Here is a 14106-nt window from a genome sequence, read left to right as displayed (position 1 = left end):
GTTGCCTCTCCATAGCTTCGATCTTCTAGCTCTCGTTAAGTAGTTGTTGAAACAACACTGCATTAGGCCTACAAGTTGGGTCTGGGTTGTAGAGTCGGTGTCTGCCGCTCCAAGGTGTTCTCCAGGTTGCCTCTCCATAGCTTCGATCTTCTAGCTCTCGTTCAGTAGTTGTTGAAACAACACTGCATTAGGCCTACAAGTTGGGTCTGGGTTGTAGAGACGGTGTCTTCCGCTCCAAGGTGTTCTCCAGGTTGCCTTTCCTGAGCTTCTATCTTCAGGCTCTTGTTTAATAGTTGTTAAATGGAACAACTGCATTTGGCCTACTAGTTGGGTTGGGGCCTACTAACAGTGTCTGCCGCTCCTTGCTGTTCTCCTGGTTTCCTGTCCTGAAATTCCATTTTCAGGCTCTCGTTAAGTAGTTGTTAATGTTAGACTGCATTTGGCCTACTAGTTGGGTTGGGGCCTACTATCGGTGTCTGCCGCTCCTTGCTGTTCTCCTCCACTGAACAAAGCTGTGCCGCCTATTTACTACTGTTGCCAATTTTGAACTGCATTTAGACTACTTACTGATTTGGGCCTACTCTCTGAGTCTGCCTCTCATTACAGTTGTCCTCCACTGCAATGCCCCCTGGTTAGTCCTGTTACCAATTTTGAACTGCATTTAGCCCACTTTATTCTTTGGGCCTATATCTGTGTTTCCTCCTCATCCTGCCCATTGCCCAGCCAGTGATAGATGAGTCTGCTGGTACATTGACCCATAACGCAACATTCCCCGTGCAAGCTACACAGCAAGATTGTGACCCTGCTGAAAGTCAGGTTCCTCTTCCCGCATACCATACCACCTTACACGGGGACAAAGAGGAAGGTGCAGATGAAAGTGCAGGTTCCTTCATCAGGTGGGGGGAGGAATACTCGTTGGCGACGTCACTGGCACAGGGCCCCTCATAGTACGCAAAAGTGTCGCTGCGGGTGGGAGGCTCCCCCGCCGTGCAAACACACCGCCGTACTTTGAAGGGCCCTGTCCCAGTGCCAATGCCAACGAGTGGGCCCCCCCTGCTTGCTCAGGATCACAGCACTTGCAAAGTTGAAATACTTACCTCTCCCTGCTCCACTGCCGTGACGTGGTCCAGATTTCCTGGGCCCACTAAATACTTGAACCAGCCCTACCCCCCACAACTTTAGCCAAATGACCCCCAATTTCCAATGCCTTACTATTATTATAAGGTAAATTAAGACTGACAAGCTTCAGTAACAAGAATGAATGTTTTTGCCATTAAAATGGGCACTGTACATGTTTTCCTGGCCTCCACTCACTGCTGACTATGCTCCCCCATTGACTTGCATTGGGTTTCGTGTTTCGGTCGATCCCTGACTTTTCGCGATAATCGGCCGATTCCACACGACTCGACTGTTGAGATAGTCGGGTTTTGCGAAACCCGACTCGACCCTAAAAAACTAAAAGTCGCTCAACTCTAGTCACCAAATGCAATGCAGTCCCACGTAAGAGACAATACAGGGAAAAATTTAGACAAATGGTTGGGGTTGATGTCAGGTGTGTAATGTCAGCAGGCATCAAGCCCAGGGGTTAGTAATGGAAAGGTGTCTATCAGTCACCCCCATTACTAAACCAGTATTAAATAAAGCACACACAGAAATAAATACTTTCTTTGAATAAAGACTCCTCCACACTGTCCCTCATTCTCCATATTATTATCAAAAATGTCCACACAAATCTCCTCCAATGTAGTTCTAAGTACCTCGCATTCCGGCTCTGGCATCTTTGAACAACTTTAGGGAACTGCTATTCACAAGCACCATGTAGTGATGACAACTCTCATCTGATCCACTGACATTTATATTCAAATAAAGTATTTTTTTCTGTATGAGGTTTTTTTCTGGATTGCTGAGTTCTTAATAGGGGTGTCTGATAGACAACTCTCAATTACTAACCCCATTGGCTTGATGCCAGCTGACAATACACAGCTAACATCAAACTCAAAAAATATTACCCCATGCCACCGCACCAGGGCAATTGGGAAGAGCTGTGAAAAACAGCAGAATTGGCACATCTAATATGATGTGCAAATTCTGGTGCGGCTGTGGGTTGGTATTTTAAGGATGGGAAGGGCTAAATAACCACATTCCTAACCTGATAATATCAGTTCCCAGCTGTCTGATTTTCCTAAGGGTGGTTTCACACTTGCGTTTTTGTCTGCAGCGTTTTTTTTTTTAGTGATACGCGTTTGGTCACGTTTTGAAACGCATGCGTTTTTTTTTGCTGCATGCGTTCATTTTCCAAAATGCAACTTGTTGTATTTTTGAGGGGCGTTTTTTGGACACAAAAAAACGCATGCGTTTTCATGCGTTTTTTTTGGACCAAAAATGCATTGGAGTCAATGGGGACACATGCGTTTTTTTGTGCATGCGTTTGCATGCGTTTTTTTGACGCATGCGTTTTTTTAACAATGGTTGAATAGACTGTAGATAAGGCTGTCTAGACACCGATAAGCCTCCCCCATAGCAGCAGGGTTATAAAAGGAAGGTTGGGGGAAGTTTCTGGTCACTTCTCATCAGACTCCAAAGAAGACAAGACCCTGCTCGGACGCATTGGTGGACAAGACCCAGAGCAATGTGAGTATATCCTAGCCAATGCATTTATTTTTAATTTTTTGGATCTACATGTCCTAATTTCTTCTTTTTTTTTTTCAACATGCATCAGAATGTCTTCTGCGGAGTCTTCATCTGATGAGGAGTTTGAGCCACGCCAGTCAGAAGTGGATCACGTCAGTGAGGTTAGTTTTTTGTCCTTCAGCTTGGTAAGTATTGACTGTCGCATCGACACATGAGACAATTTGTTTTTTTTTTTTTTATAGAGCACTTCAACTGAGGGACAGAGAGGGACGGAGCAGCGGAATCAAGGTCCGGTGGGAAGACGTCAGCGGGTATGTATACAAAGCAGACTGTCCTCATTGTAATATTCTTGAATCTTCCTTTCTGTACCCTTGATTTTCTTTTAATTTTTCTTGTATGATCCTTTTCTTAAAGTTGACTTTCATATTCCTGCCCTTTCTCATCTTCTTTTTTTTTTTTTCTTTTTTCCCAATGTGATTGAGCAAATTTATATGATTTTCTTTAACGTTTAGGTTTCACAACGGGACGACGACCGGATTGATAATGATCTCCTGATCACTCTGGTCCAGGAGCGAGTCCCGTTGTGGGACGGCCGGGATCCACAGCACGCCGTCAATAGTACGCTACGTCGTTTGTGGAGTGAGGTGGCCCAAGCTTTGTGGGATGGCTGGGAGAATGCCCTGCCACGGGTCCATAATGCATTTGGTAAGTATTGCACTGCAGTGTGAAGCGGCAGAGACCTTGGCCGGGCTCTCTTGACTGTGTGTGATGAAAGAAACTTTTTGGAGTTTCTGTCATCACACACAGTCAAGAGAGCACGGCCAAAAGTAATTTTTCTGACCATTATATGTTTTTGTTATTTCACAGTGGAAAAAATAAGAACACGTTGGTGTTCCATGAAGGACCGCTTCAACAAGGACCTGCGTGCAGAGAAGAGTGCAGCTAGTGGTTCCGGAGCAAGGCACCGGCTCTACAAATATCACCGTTTGCTGGCCTTTTTAAGACCGGTCCTTCTCATGAGAACGTAAGTATTTCTCACATGCCTCTGGTTGTATTGCATTGACATAATCTGTAATTTTAAATTCCACAGGATGTACCGTCTTGCTGTATTTTGGTATTAATTTTCTGTGTTCTTTTTTCACAGCACACACTGCACGACTGTCGCACCAGGTTCTGGAGCGGTCCTTCAGCCGGCAGCCACGGACCCGTCCCAGCCATCTAGCAGCGCAGCACCAGGTGGGTCTTCTACACTCACTGGAAACCAGGGGGCTGGCCCATCAGGTCTTCCCCTTTCGCAGTCCTCTTTCGCTGCACCCATTTTTGCGGGCTCATCCCGGCAGCGACAGAGGGCTTCGGATAGGTCCCTCATGTCCGAGTTTTTGCACTTGAGCTCGGTTTTACACAAAGCTATCAAGGCTTTAGGTGACAGAATGGATGTGTCCCATAACCTCTTAGATTGCCGCATCCAGGATGTCGCCAAAAGCGTTGATCAAGTGAAAGCCGACCTCCAGAAGCCAGCTCATCATTTTTTTAATCAAATCCAACAGGGCATGTCAGAACACCTTAGCCCTGATCTCCAGCTGAGTGTGATGCAGGCCTGCAATGTTGCTTTTGTGCAGGCTATGCAGCAGAGTCAGAGTCGTAATGTGGCGGCATATCCAACTGTGCCGTCACTGTCACTAGTAAACACCATTCCTACCTCTGCTGCATACCACTGCACGGCCACCTCTATTCCCTCAACAGGTGTACTCCACTACAGCGCCAACACGATGACGAGTGCTGTTGGACATCCCACCGCCACCACCGTGACAACCGTTGCTCCGGCTTGGACCTCCTCCGCAGACACCACGATGACGCAGGACCCTGGCGTGGCTTATCGGCCTGGCCCCCTCCCGATGCAGCAGGACCCATCCATGGCATATCGGACCGGCCCACCCCCGATGCAGCAGGGCCAAGGCCTGGCATATCGGACCGCCCCCCCGATGCAGCAGGACCGAGGCATTGCTTTCCGGGCAGGACACCCCCCCATGCAGCAGGACCCAGGCCAGGCGTATAGGACGGCCCACCCCCCCATGCAGCAGGACCCAGGCATGGCGTATCGCACCGGGTCCCCCATGATGCAGCAGGACCAAGCCATACCTTTCCGGGCAGGACCCACCCCGATGCAGCAGGACCCTGCCACGGCTTTATGTTCCCCCCCACCAGCAATGCAGCAGGACACTGGTATGGGCTTTGTTTCCCCCCCCAACGAGGCACCAGGACCCTGGGAGGGTTTTATGTTCCCCCCAACGAGGCACCAGGATCCTGGGAGGGTTTTAGTTTCCCCCCCCAACGAGACACCAGGACCCAGGCGGGACTTTATCTTTCCCCCCCACTACAATGGTGTTGGACTCAGACGTTGCCGAGCGCTCCACAATGGAGACGAACTGTGTTATTGTGGAGACGGGTCCTGACGTGTCTCCCGCCCACACTCTACAACCTAGACCAAGAAGACATCCCCAAACCAGGAAAACCCAAAGAAAAACCGGCAAAACTCATAAAAAAACAAAAAACTCTGATTATTCCTCCCCCATCACCTACCGATGTGTCTCATTTGTCTGTTGTGTCTCACCCTTCCAGTGTGTCTCAAGCTCCTCATGTTTTAAGCCCCATCCCCGAACTTCCAGACCCTTCCAGTTTTCTTGCCCCTTCTCCTGCCACCTCTGCCTCCTCCACGGTGAGCCAGGCTTCAGTTCTGAACACCCCCCAGTTACGTCACTCAACCCCAAGCCGGCGCGGTACAACCCGTCGCGGTACAAAAAAATAAATTTGTTTGTGTTAATAAAAAAAAAGTTTATTTGCAACAATTATGCTTGGTTTATTGTGTCTTTCACCGCTCTCAATACACACCAATACACTTCGCCACACACTTATTTTTTTGGCCAAAACATATCTCCAGTAGTATAAAATACAAGACAACATCAATATGTGTTTCTTTAGTATACAGATATGAGTTGGCCAAAAAAATAGTAGTTATTTCCATACTCTTATTTTTGTTCCTAGTGTAGTGTCACTGTACAAAGAGAAAATGGTGGAAATCAAGTTCAGTACTCAACTGAACCGGTCAGATGTCAAAATAGACACCTGACCTATTTAGTTGATTACTGACTTGTATATTCACCATATTCTATATAGCACATTATGTGACAATGGTTGTCAAACTGATGGGACAATGGTTGTCACACGCTACATATCTATGCTCACCTGGCCAGGTGTAAGAAATTGTGAATTCATGATCATGTATATGTTTATCATGAATTCATTATTTCTTACACTTGACTTGATGGGTATAGAGAGTGTGACAGTATTGACGCAATGACGTCAACAAGATTACCAATAAATAAATAAAAATGTTGTTCCATTATTATAAGTATGCCGCCCATGTTTTATATCATTCTTTGTGCAACAGAGGTCAATTATGATGAAAAAAAATAAAAATTATTACCTCTTCAACTATTACCCACTCCTGGTTTTGGATTACAAAATATGATATACATATCTACTGCCCATCTTTGGTCAATCTTTGTTTAGAGAGTAAAAAGATAGGAGACATGGTCAACACAACCAACACTAAAGTTTATTAATTAGAAAAATTTGTATCAGTATTTAATAATTGGTAAACATAAACATACAACAGGACATTTAAACAACATTGTCCTGCCATGACACCTGTCCAATATCGGACACAAAATAGGCCGCAAATTGGTCCCGCATAAGACCAACGGCTGCAGTTGACCGCATCGGGTGATGCTGAAAATCAGGCAATGGGTGTGAAACTGGTTCATCAAGTTCAATGTGGGGCCGCTCCTTAGCCATTATATAATTGTGTAGAACCACACAGGCTTTGACCACCTCGTCCACTGTTTCAACTTTTAGATTGATGGCTGTTGCAAGAATGCGCCATTTAGCAACCAGAATGCCAAAGCTGCACTCGACGGTTCTTCTGGCCCTGGTCAGTCTGTAGTTGAATTTTCTTCTAGTGTGGTCCAAGTCCCTACTAGAAAGGGCTTCAGGAGATTTTCACACATCTGGAAGGCCTCATCCCCAACCATAACAAATGGCAGCGGTGGGCCTTGAGTGTTGGGGAGAGGCTGTGGAGGGGGGAAATTAAAATTGTTGCCATACACCCGACGGCCCATATCCGAGCTCTTGAAGGTCTGGGAATCATTGCCTCGGCCAAAACCTCCAATATCCATGGCGATGAAGCGACACTCCGCATCCGCTATTGCCATGAGCACTACCGAAAAATATTTTTTATAATTATAAAACTCAGATCCGGTTCTGGCAGGTTTGACAATGCGGATGTGCTTTCCATCCACCGCCCCTAAACAGTTGGGGAAATCACACACGTTGAAAAATGTATTTGAAATTTCCCGCCACATGTCCACGGTGGGTACGGGTATAAACTCCTCACGGAGTACATTCCATAACGCACGACAGGTGTCCACAACAATTCCGAACAGGGTTGAGATTCCAAGGCGGTATTGGAAGTGCAGGGAAGATAAACTCTCTCCTGTGGCAAGAAATCTACAAGAAAAAGAAACAAAAAAACATTTAAAATCGGCTCTAAATGGTGTGTTTAAATAAGAAAAAGGTAAAAAAACAACAAAAAATACATGTCATAACCAAAAAATTGGACTGAAATTGGTTTAGTTTTGGAACGTACCGTAATGTCACTAACAGACGTTCCTCGGGTGGAATTGCTCTACGGAGCCGTGTGTCCTGTCGCCGTATGGAACCTTCTACACGAGACAGTAAATCCCGAAAAGAATCTTGAGACATTCTCGTGTAATCCTGGAATTTCTCCGGGTTGGCATTCAGCTCCGCATAGAGCGTGTGATATGCTCCATGGGTCTCACGCACTTCAATGATGGGGTGCCTTCAAAAACGCCGACGCTGTCTCCTTCTCCATCTTTGGCGGTTTCGGTCTTGCTCCCAAGCAAAAACACAGGCAAGGAAAATCTTGAAGCTGAACTCCAGTTTGAAATAAAAGTTCTCCATTGAAAGATCCATCATGACACCGGAAACAGTAGCAAGCTCTGAAAATTTCTGTACCCCTACGGTTTATATATTGAGAGCCAATCATTTACGCCCTCTCTATTGCCATTGGTTGTGTCTGGTAACCTTTTTTTTTAATTTTTTTTTTTTGGGAAAATGCCCCAAAAAACGCAAACGCATGCAAAAACGCATGTAAACGCGTGTAAACGCTGCGTTTTTTTGACGCATGCGTTTAACGCGTGCGTAAAAAAAAATGCAGCGTTTACACGCATTTGCATGCGTTTTTGCACCATGCGTTTTTTTTTAAAAACGCATGCGTTCAAAAACGCGAGTGTGAAACCAGCCTTAGCTGGTTTTCAAAAATGGATGGGAGCCCAGGTAATTTTTATAAAATTCTTTATTTATTTAGTTCCCAGCAGTGACTTGGGAGTCAGAGATGTGCCCAGTCCAGACGTCTTCTCCGTGCTGTGCCCATTTCATTTGAGTGCTATTTTCACCCATTTAAGTGATTTTTCTGCCCCCCAGTCATCCTGTTACTGTCTTCTGGAAAAATCCTCAGGTTTACCATTGACTTCCATTATACTTGTTTCTCGATTCGAGACTGTTTGAGCATCCTACCTGTTCATTTCTAGTACCGAGCACTCAAACATTGCATTGTTCGGTTATCACTAGTGCTAATTTCATCTCTATTAACATTCAGTAAATAACTTTTAACCCCTTTTCAACTTGCATCATACTAATACTGCTCTGCGGGAGGTGTATTTGTGACTAGAGCAGTACTAGTACGGTGCCATGATCGCCATGCCATCACACTGAACGCTGCGGCGATCATGTGTGGGTGTCAGCTCTATGTGACAGCTGACACCCCGTAGCAAGTCCCACGATCGGTGCTAGCACTAATCATGGGCATTTAACCCCTCTGATGCCACTGTCAGTAGCAGCGACAGAGAGAAGCCCCCTCCCTGTGCACTTCCCTCAGAACAATGCAACGCGACTGCGTTGTTCTGATGGTCTTCATGGAGACCCCCGGCATCAAGATGGCTGCAGTGTCCTTCTAGGTCCTGCAAGTAGGTGGCTTGTGAGTGCCTGCTGAGAGTGGGTGCCTCCTTCCCTGCCTGTCTGATCGCTGAACTGATACTCTGCAGTGCAAAATGTCAGATCAGTGATCTGATGTTATGTAGTAATGTCCCATACTGGACAATGTAATAAAGTAAAAAAAAATATTGCAAAGTGTAAAAATATTTTTTTTTTAAATCCCTAGAATAAGAAAAAAAAGGAAAGAAATATTTTTCCAATAAATACATTTACTTATGTAAATAAAAAAAACAATAATAGACAAACCACTCTTTCTTATTTTTAGGGACTCTATAGCGATAGCTTCTGTTCCACAGGACTGGTACATAGCAAATGTGGTACCAATGTTCAAAAAGGGCTCTGAAAGTGAACATTGAAATTATAGGCCAGTGAATCTAACCTCTGTTATTCTGGAGTCTGGACTTTCTCAATGAGAATAACTGTTTAACTCCATATCAGCATGGGTTTATGAGGAATCGCTCCTGTCTAACCAATGTAATCAGTTATTATGAAGAGGTAAGCTATAGGCTCGACCACGGTGAGTCATTGGATGTGGTATATCTCGATTTTTCGAAAGCATTTAACACCGTGCTATACAAGAGGTTGGTACACAAAATGAGAATGCTTGGTCTGGGGGAAAATGTTTGTAAATGGGTTAGTAACTGGTATATTCTCTAAGTGGGTTGCTGTGATCAGTGGGGTACTGTAGGGATCGGTGTTGGGAGCTATTCTCTTCAACATATTTATTAATGATCTGTTAGAAGCTTTACATGGTAAAATATGGATATTTGCAGATGATACAAAACTATGTAAAGCAGTCAATACAAGCGAAGATACAGTAGTATTATGCTACAGATGGATCTGGATAAGTTGGAAACTTGGGCCAAAAGGTGGCAGATGCGGTTTAACAATGATAAATGTAAGGTTATACACATGGGAAGAAGGAATCAATATCACCATTACACACTGAACGGGAAACCACTGGGTAAATCAGACATGTAGAAGGATTTGGGGATCCTAGTTAATGATAAACTTACCTCGAGCAGCCAGTGCCAGGCAGCAGCTGCCAAGGCAAACAGGATCATGGGGTGCATTAAAAGAGGTCTGGATACACATGATGAGAGCATTATACTGCCTCTGCACAGATCCCTGGTTAGAACGCACATGGAGTACTGTGTACAGTTTTGGGCACCGGTGCTCAGGAAGGATGTAATGGAACTAGAGCGAGTACAAAGGAGGGAAACAAAATTAATAATGGGGCTGGGGGAACTACAATACCCAGAGAGATTAGCAAAATTACTATTATTTAGTCTAGAAAAAAGATGACTGAGAGGCGATCTAATAACCATGTATAATAATAAAACACACCACTCTTGTCTGGGTAAGAAATAAATAAATAGTAATAAAACTATAAAATTATATATAAATATATTATTGAAAAAAAACAGAAGACACCCAGTGTGCTAGTGATGTAGGGAAACACTACAAAAGATAACCATGTATAAGTATATAACAGATAACCATGTTATCTGTTAGATAACAGATAACCATGTATAAGTATATAAGCGGACAATACAAATATCTCTCCGAAGATCTGTTTATACCAAGGAAGGTGACAGTCACTGTTAGGTCTAGCGGAACGCACCAAATAAATAGAGAAAAGGAATAAGGTGCGTTCGCAGCCCAGGGTCCACCGTGCAGAGATGGAACCTGCTGCTAAGCAATGATGGACTATATGGTGGTACAATGAGGATACACACGGGTTAGCTTCACCCTGTGTGAAAGAAGCGAACCCTGTTGCATCACAGGGCCGCAGTACCGCACGTAACAGAAATAATACTTAAATGGCACAAGAGTGCATGCGATGCCACACTGGCGGACGCCACTGACCACCCAGACTTGGGTTTGGAAAGCGCAGTGATAGCGCACGGCGCCGCACTGGCGGTCACAGCAGTAGATGCTGTTTGTGTACCAGTGTTGGTTACAAGTCGGGTGCTAGATTACAATCATCCTCCTTACGCGAGCATTCAAACACAAGGGAGGGGATGATTAAAGAGCGACTTTCACTCACAGCACACTCACAGCACACACACACAAAAAAAGTGTATACTAGCACATGGCCGTGCGGCCATGCAAACCTTTCGTAGCTGCAGCAAGTTCAGGACCTTCCTAGAGGACCAATGAGAACTGCTACAGTAACTGAGCCGCTTCAGGACCTTCCTAGAGGACCAATAGGAGCTACTGCAGTACCTGAGCTTGTGACCCCAGACCTCCACTGAGAAGTCTTTCTTTGGGCATACTCAGAAGGGGAAAAGCAGGACTTAGTCCCAGAGACGTCTGCTTTCCACAGATCAATACAGGCTACAATGGCAGAGCCTGGAAAGGCAGCAGTAACCCTTTGCACAGAATCAGACTGAGCGAGACGCTGGGACCGACGTCTCCGCTGAGCAGGCTCCACTGCAGCTGATGCAGAATGAGAGACCGCAGCAGACATGATTCGAGATTTCCCCTGTGCAGCGGCGGGAACTTGACTCCTAACATTATCCCCCTCCTAGGGCCCCCCTCCTTGGGCCTCGCTACGCTCAAAGGCTGCTATGAGCAGCGGAGCCTGAATGTGCTCTATAGGTTCCCAGGTTCTGTCCTCAGGGCCGTGGCCCTTCCAGTCCACCAGATAGTATTTTTTGCCACGTACTACCTTGCACTCCATGATAGCATTCACCTTGTACTCATCCGTGGACGAACCTGATGTCCCGGCAGATGACTCAGAAAACCGGGACTTATAGATGGGCTTTAAGAGGGAAACGTGGAAGGTGTCAGTGATACCAAGGTGCAGAGGAATAACCAAACGGTAGACCACAGGGTGAACCTGTTCCAGAACCTTGAAAGGACCAATGTAGCAATGCGCAAACTTAGTGGACTCAACTCGCAGCCTGACGTTACGGGCGGAGAGCCACACTAAATCATCAGGAGCAAAGGTCGGAGCGGGGTGCCGGTGAGCATCAGCAGAAATCCTCATTCTCTCCTTGGAAGCCTGAATGGCATCCTGTGTGCGGTCCCAAATGTCACGTGCCTCCACTGCCCAGACTGCCACCCTGGAATCAGTGGGATACACGGGCATGGGTACAGGGACACGCAGATGCTGGCCGTAATTAAGGAGAAAAGCAGTCTGCCCAGTGGAATCGGCATTGGCGTTGTTCAGAACAAATTCTGCCCACGGTAGCAAAGATGCCCAGTCATCCTGCCTAGCAGAGACAAAATGTCGCAAATATGTCACCAGAGTCTGGTTGGTCCTCTTTACCAACCCATTCATCTCGGGGTGATATGCAGAGGAGAGATTTAGTTCTATGCTGGGTAAACGACATAGCTCTCTCCAAAACTGACACGCGAACTGGGGACCCCGGTCACTGACAATTTTATCAGGCATGCCATGTAAACGAAAATATGTTTAATGAACAACGCCGCCAAGGCCTGTGCAGAAGGTAACCGTGGAAGCGGCACCAAGTGCACCATCTTAGAGAAATAATCAGTGACAACCCAGATAACGGTGCAGTTACGAGACTTGGGTAAGCCCACCACGAAGTCCATCCCGACTATCTCCCAGGACTTGTCTGCCTCCGGTAGGGGGTAAAGTTGCCCAGCAGGCCGTTGCCACAGAGACCGATTCTTGGCGCAGGAGACAGACGCCCGCATATAGTCCACGACGTCACGGGCCATATGCGGCAACCAGTACGTCCTCGCCAAAAGCTCAGATGTCCTCTTGGTCCCAAAATGTCCACCCACCCTGGATGAATGAGCCCAAGAGAGAACCTCCGGTCATAAATTAGATGGAATGAAAGTCTTGCCTGGGGGCACAGACTCTAGCGAAACAGGAGCCACAGTTGTCAGAAGGGACAATAAGCTGAGGCTCCTCCTCCTCCTCAGATGACATTACAGAGCGAGAGAGAGCGTCGGCACGAATGTTCTTCTCCCCAGAGAGAAAATGGAGAGTAAAATGGAATCGGGAGAAGAACAGGGACCATCTACCTGGCGAGAATTCAGCCACTAAACCATCTGTAAGTACACCAAGTTCTTGTGGTCTATGAACACTTGGAAGGGAAAGCGAGCTCCCTCCAAGAGGTGTCTCGACTCTGAGAAAGCCAACTTCATGACCAGCAATTTCCTGTCCCCGATGGAATAATTCCTCTCTGCTGGTGAAAAGGTCTTGGAGAAGAAGAAGCAAGGATACTTCCGACCTTGAGCCTCCTTTTGGAAGAGGACTGCTCCAACACCAACGGATGAGGCATCCACCTCCATAATAAATGGCTTTTCTACATCGAGGCGATGTAGGATGGGAGCGCTAGCGAAGTGTGACTTAATCAAGAGAAAGGCCTTGAAGACCTCCTCTAACCACAACTTGGGATTTGCTCCCTTCTTGGTGAGAGCAACCAAGGGAGCTACCAAAGTTGAGAAGTGTGGGATGAACTGGCGATAGTAATTAAAGAACCCCATAAAGCGCTGCACCGCTTTAAGAGAATGAGGTTCTTGCCAGTCTATCACAGCCTGTAGCTTGGCAGGATCCATAGCCAATCCCTGGGCAGAGATGATATAGAATAAAGGCAAGGAAAGGCAAGGACTCCTGCTCAGACACACACTTCTCCAACTTGGCATAGAGGGAGTTTGCCCGTAAGAGGTCAAAAACTTTGTGAACATCTCTCTGATGGGAGTCAATATCTGGAGAGTAGATGAGAATATCATCCAGATAGACTACGACCGAGGTGGTGAGCATCTCTTGTGAAGATGTCGTTCACAAAGTCTTGGAAAATGGCTGGGGCATTACAGAGACCGAAGGGCATCACCAGATATACATAGTGCCCATCCCTGGTGTTAAAAGCCGTCTTCCAATCGGCCCCCTCATGGATGCGAATCAGGTTGTAAGCACCCTGCAGATCTAACTTACTAAATACCCTTGCTCCCCATAGCCTATCAAAAAGCTGAGATATCAGGGGTAGTGGGTATTTATTCTTAATGGTGATGGCATTAAGACCCCTGTAGTCTATGCATGGACGTAGTTCTCCATTCTTCTTCTGCACAAATGAGAGACTGCAGCAGACATGGTTTGAGATTCCCCCTGTGCAGCGGTGGGAACTCGACTCCTAACAGTCACAATGGGCATTATCTACATCTGGAGGAGAAAAGGTTTTTCCACCAACATAAAAGAGGATTCTTTACTGTTAGGGCAGTGAGAATCTGGAATTCCTTGCCAGAAAAGGTGGTGATGGCGAACTCAGTCGAGGGTTTCAAGAGAGGCCGGGATGTCTTCCTGGAGCGCAACAATATTTTTATCTTAAAGTTATTAAGTTCTTTAGAAGGACATACTGTTGATTT

Source organism: Ranitomeya imitator, chromosome 3 (genome assembly GCF_032444005.1).
Source record: "Ranitomeya imitator isolate aRanImi1 chromosome 3, aRanImi1.pri, whole genome shotgun sequence".
Taxonomy (NCBI): Eukaryota; Metazoa; Chordata; class Amphibia; order Anura; family Dendrobatidae; genus Ranitomeya; species Ranitomeya imitator.
Note: the sequence above shows the minus strand (reverse complement) of the source record.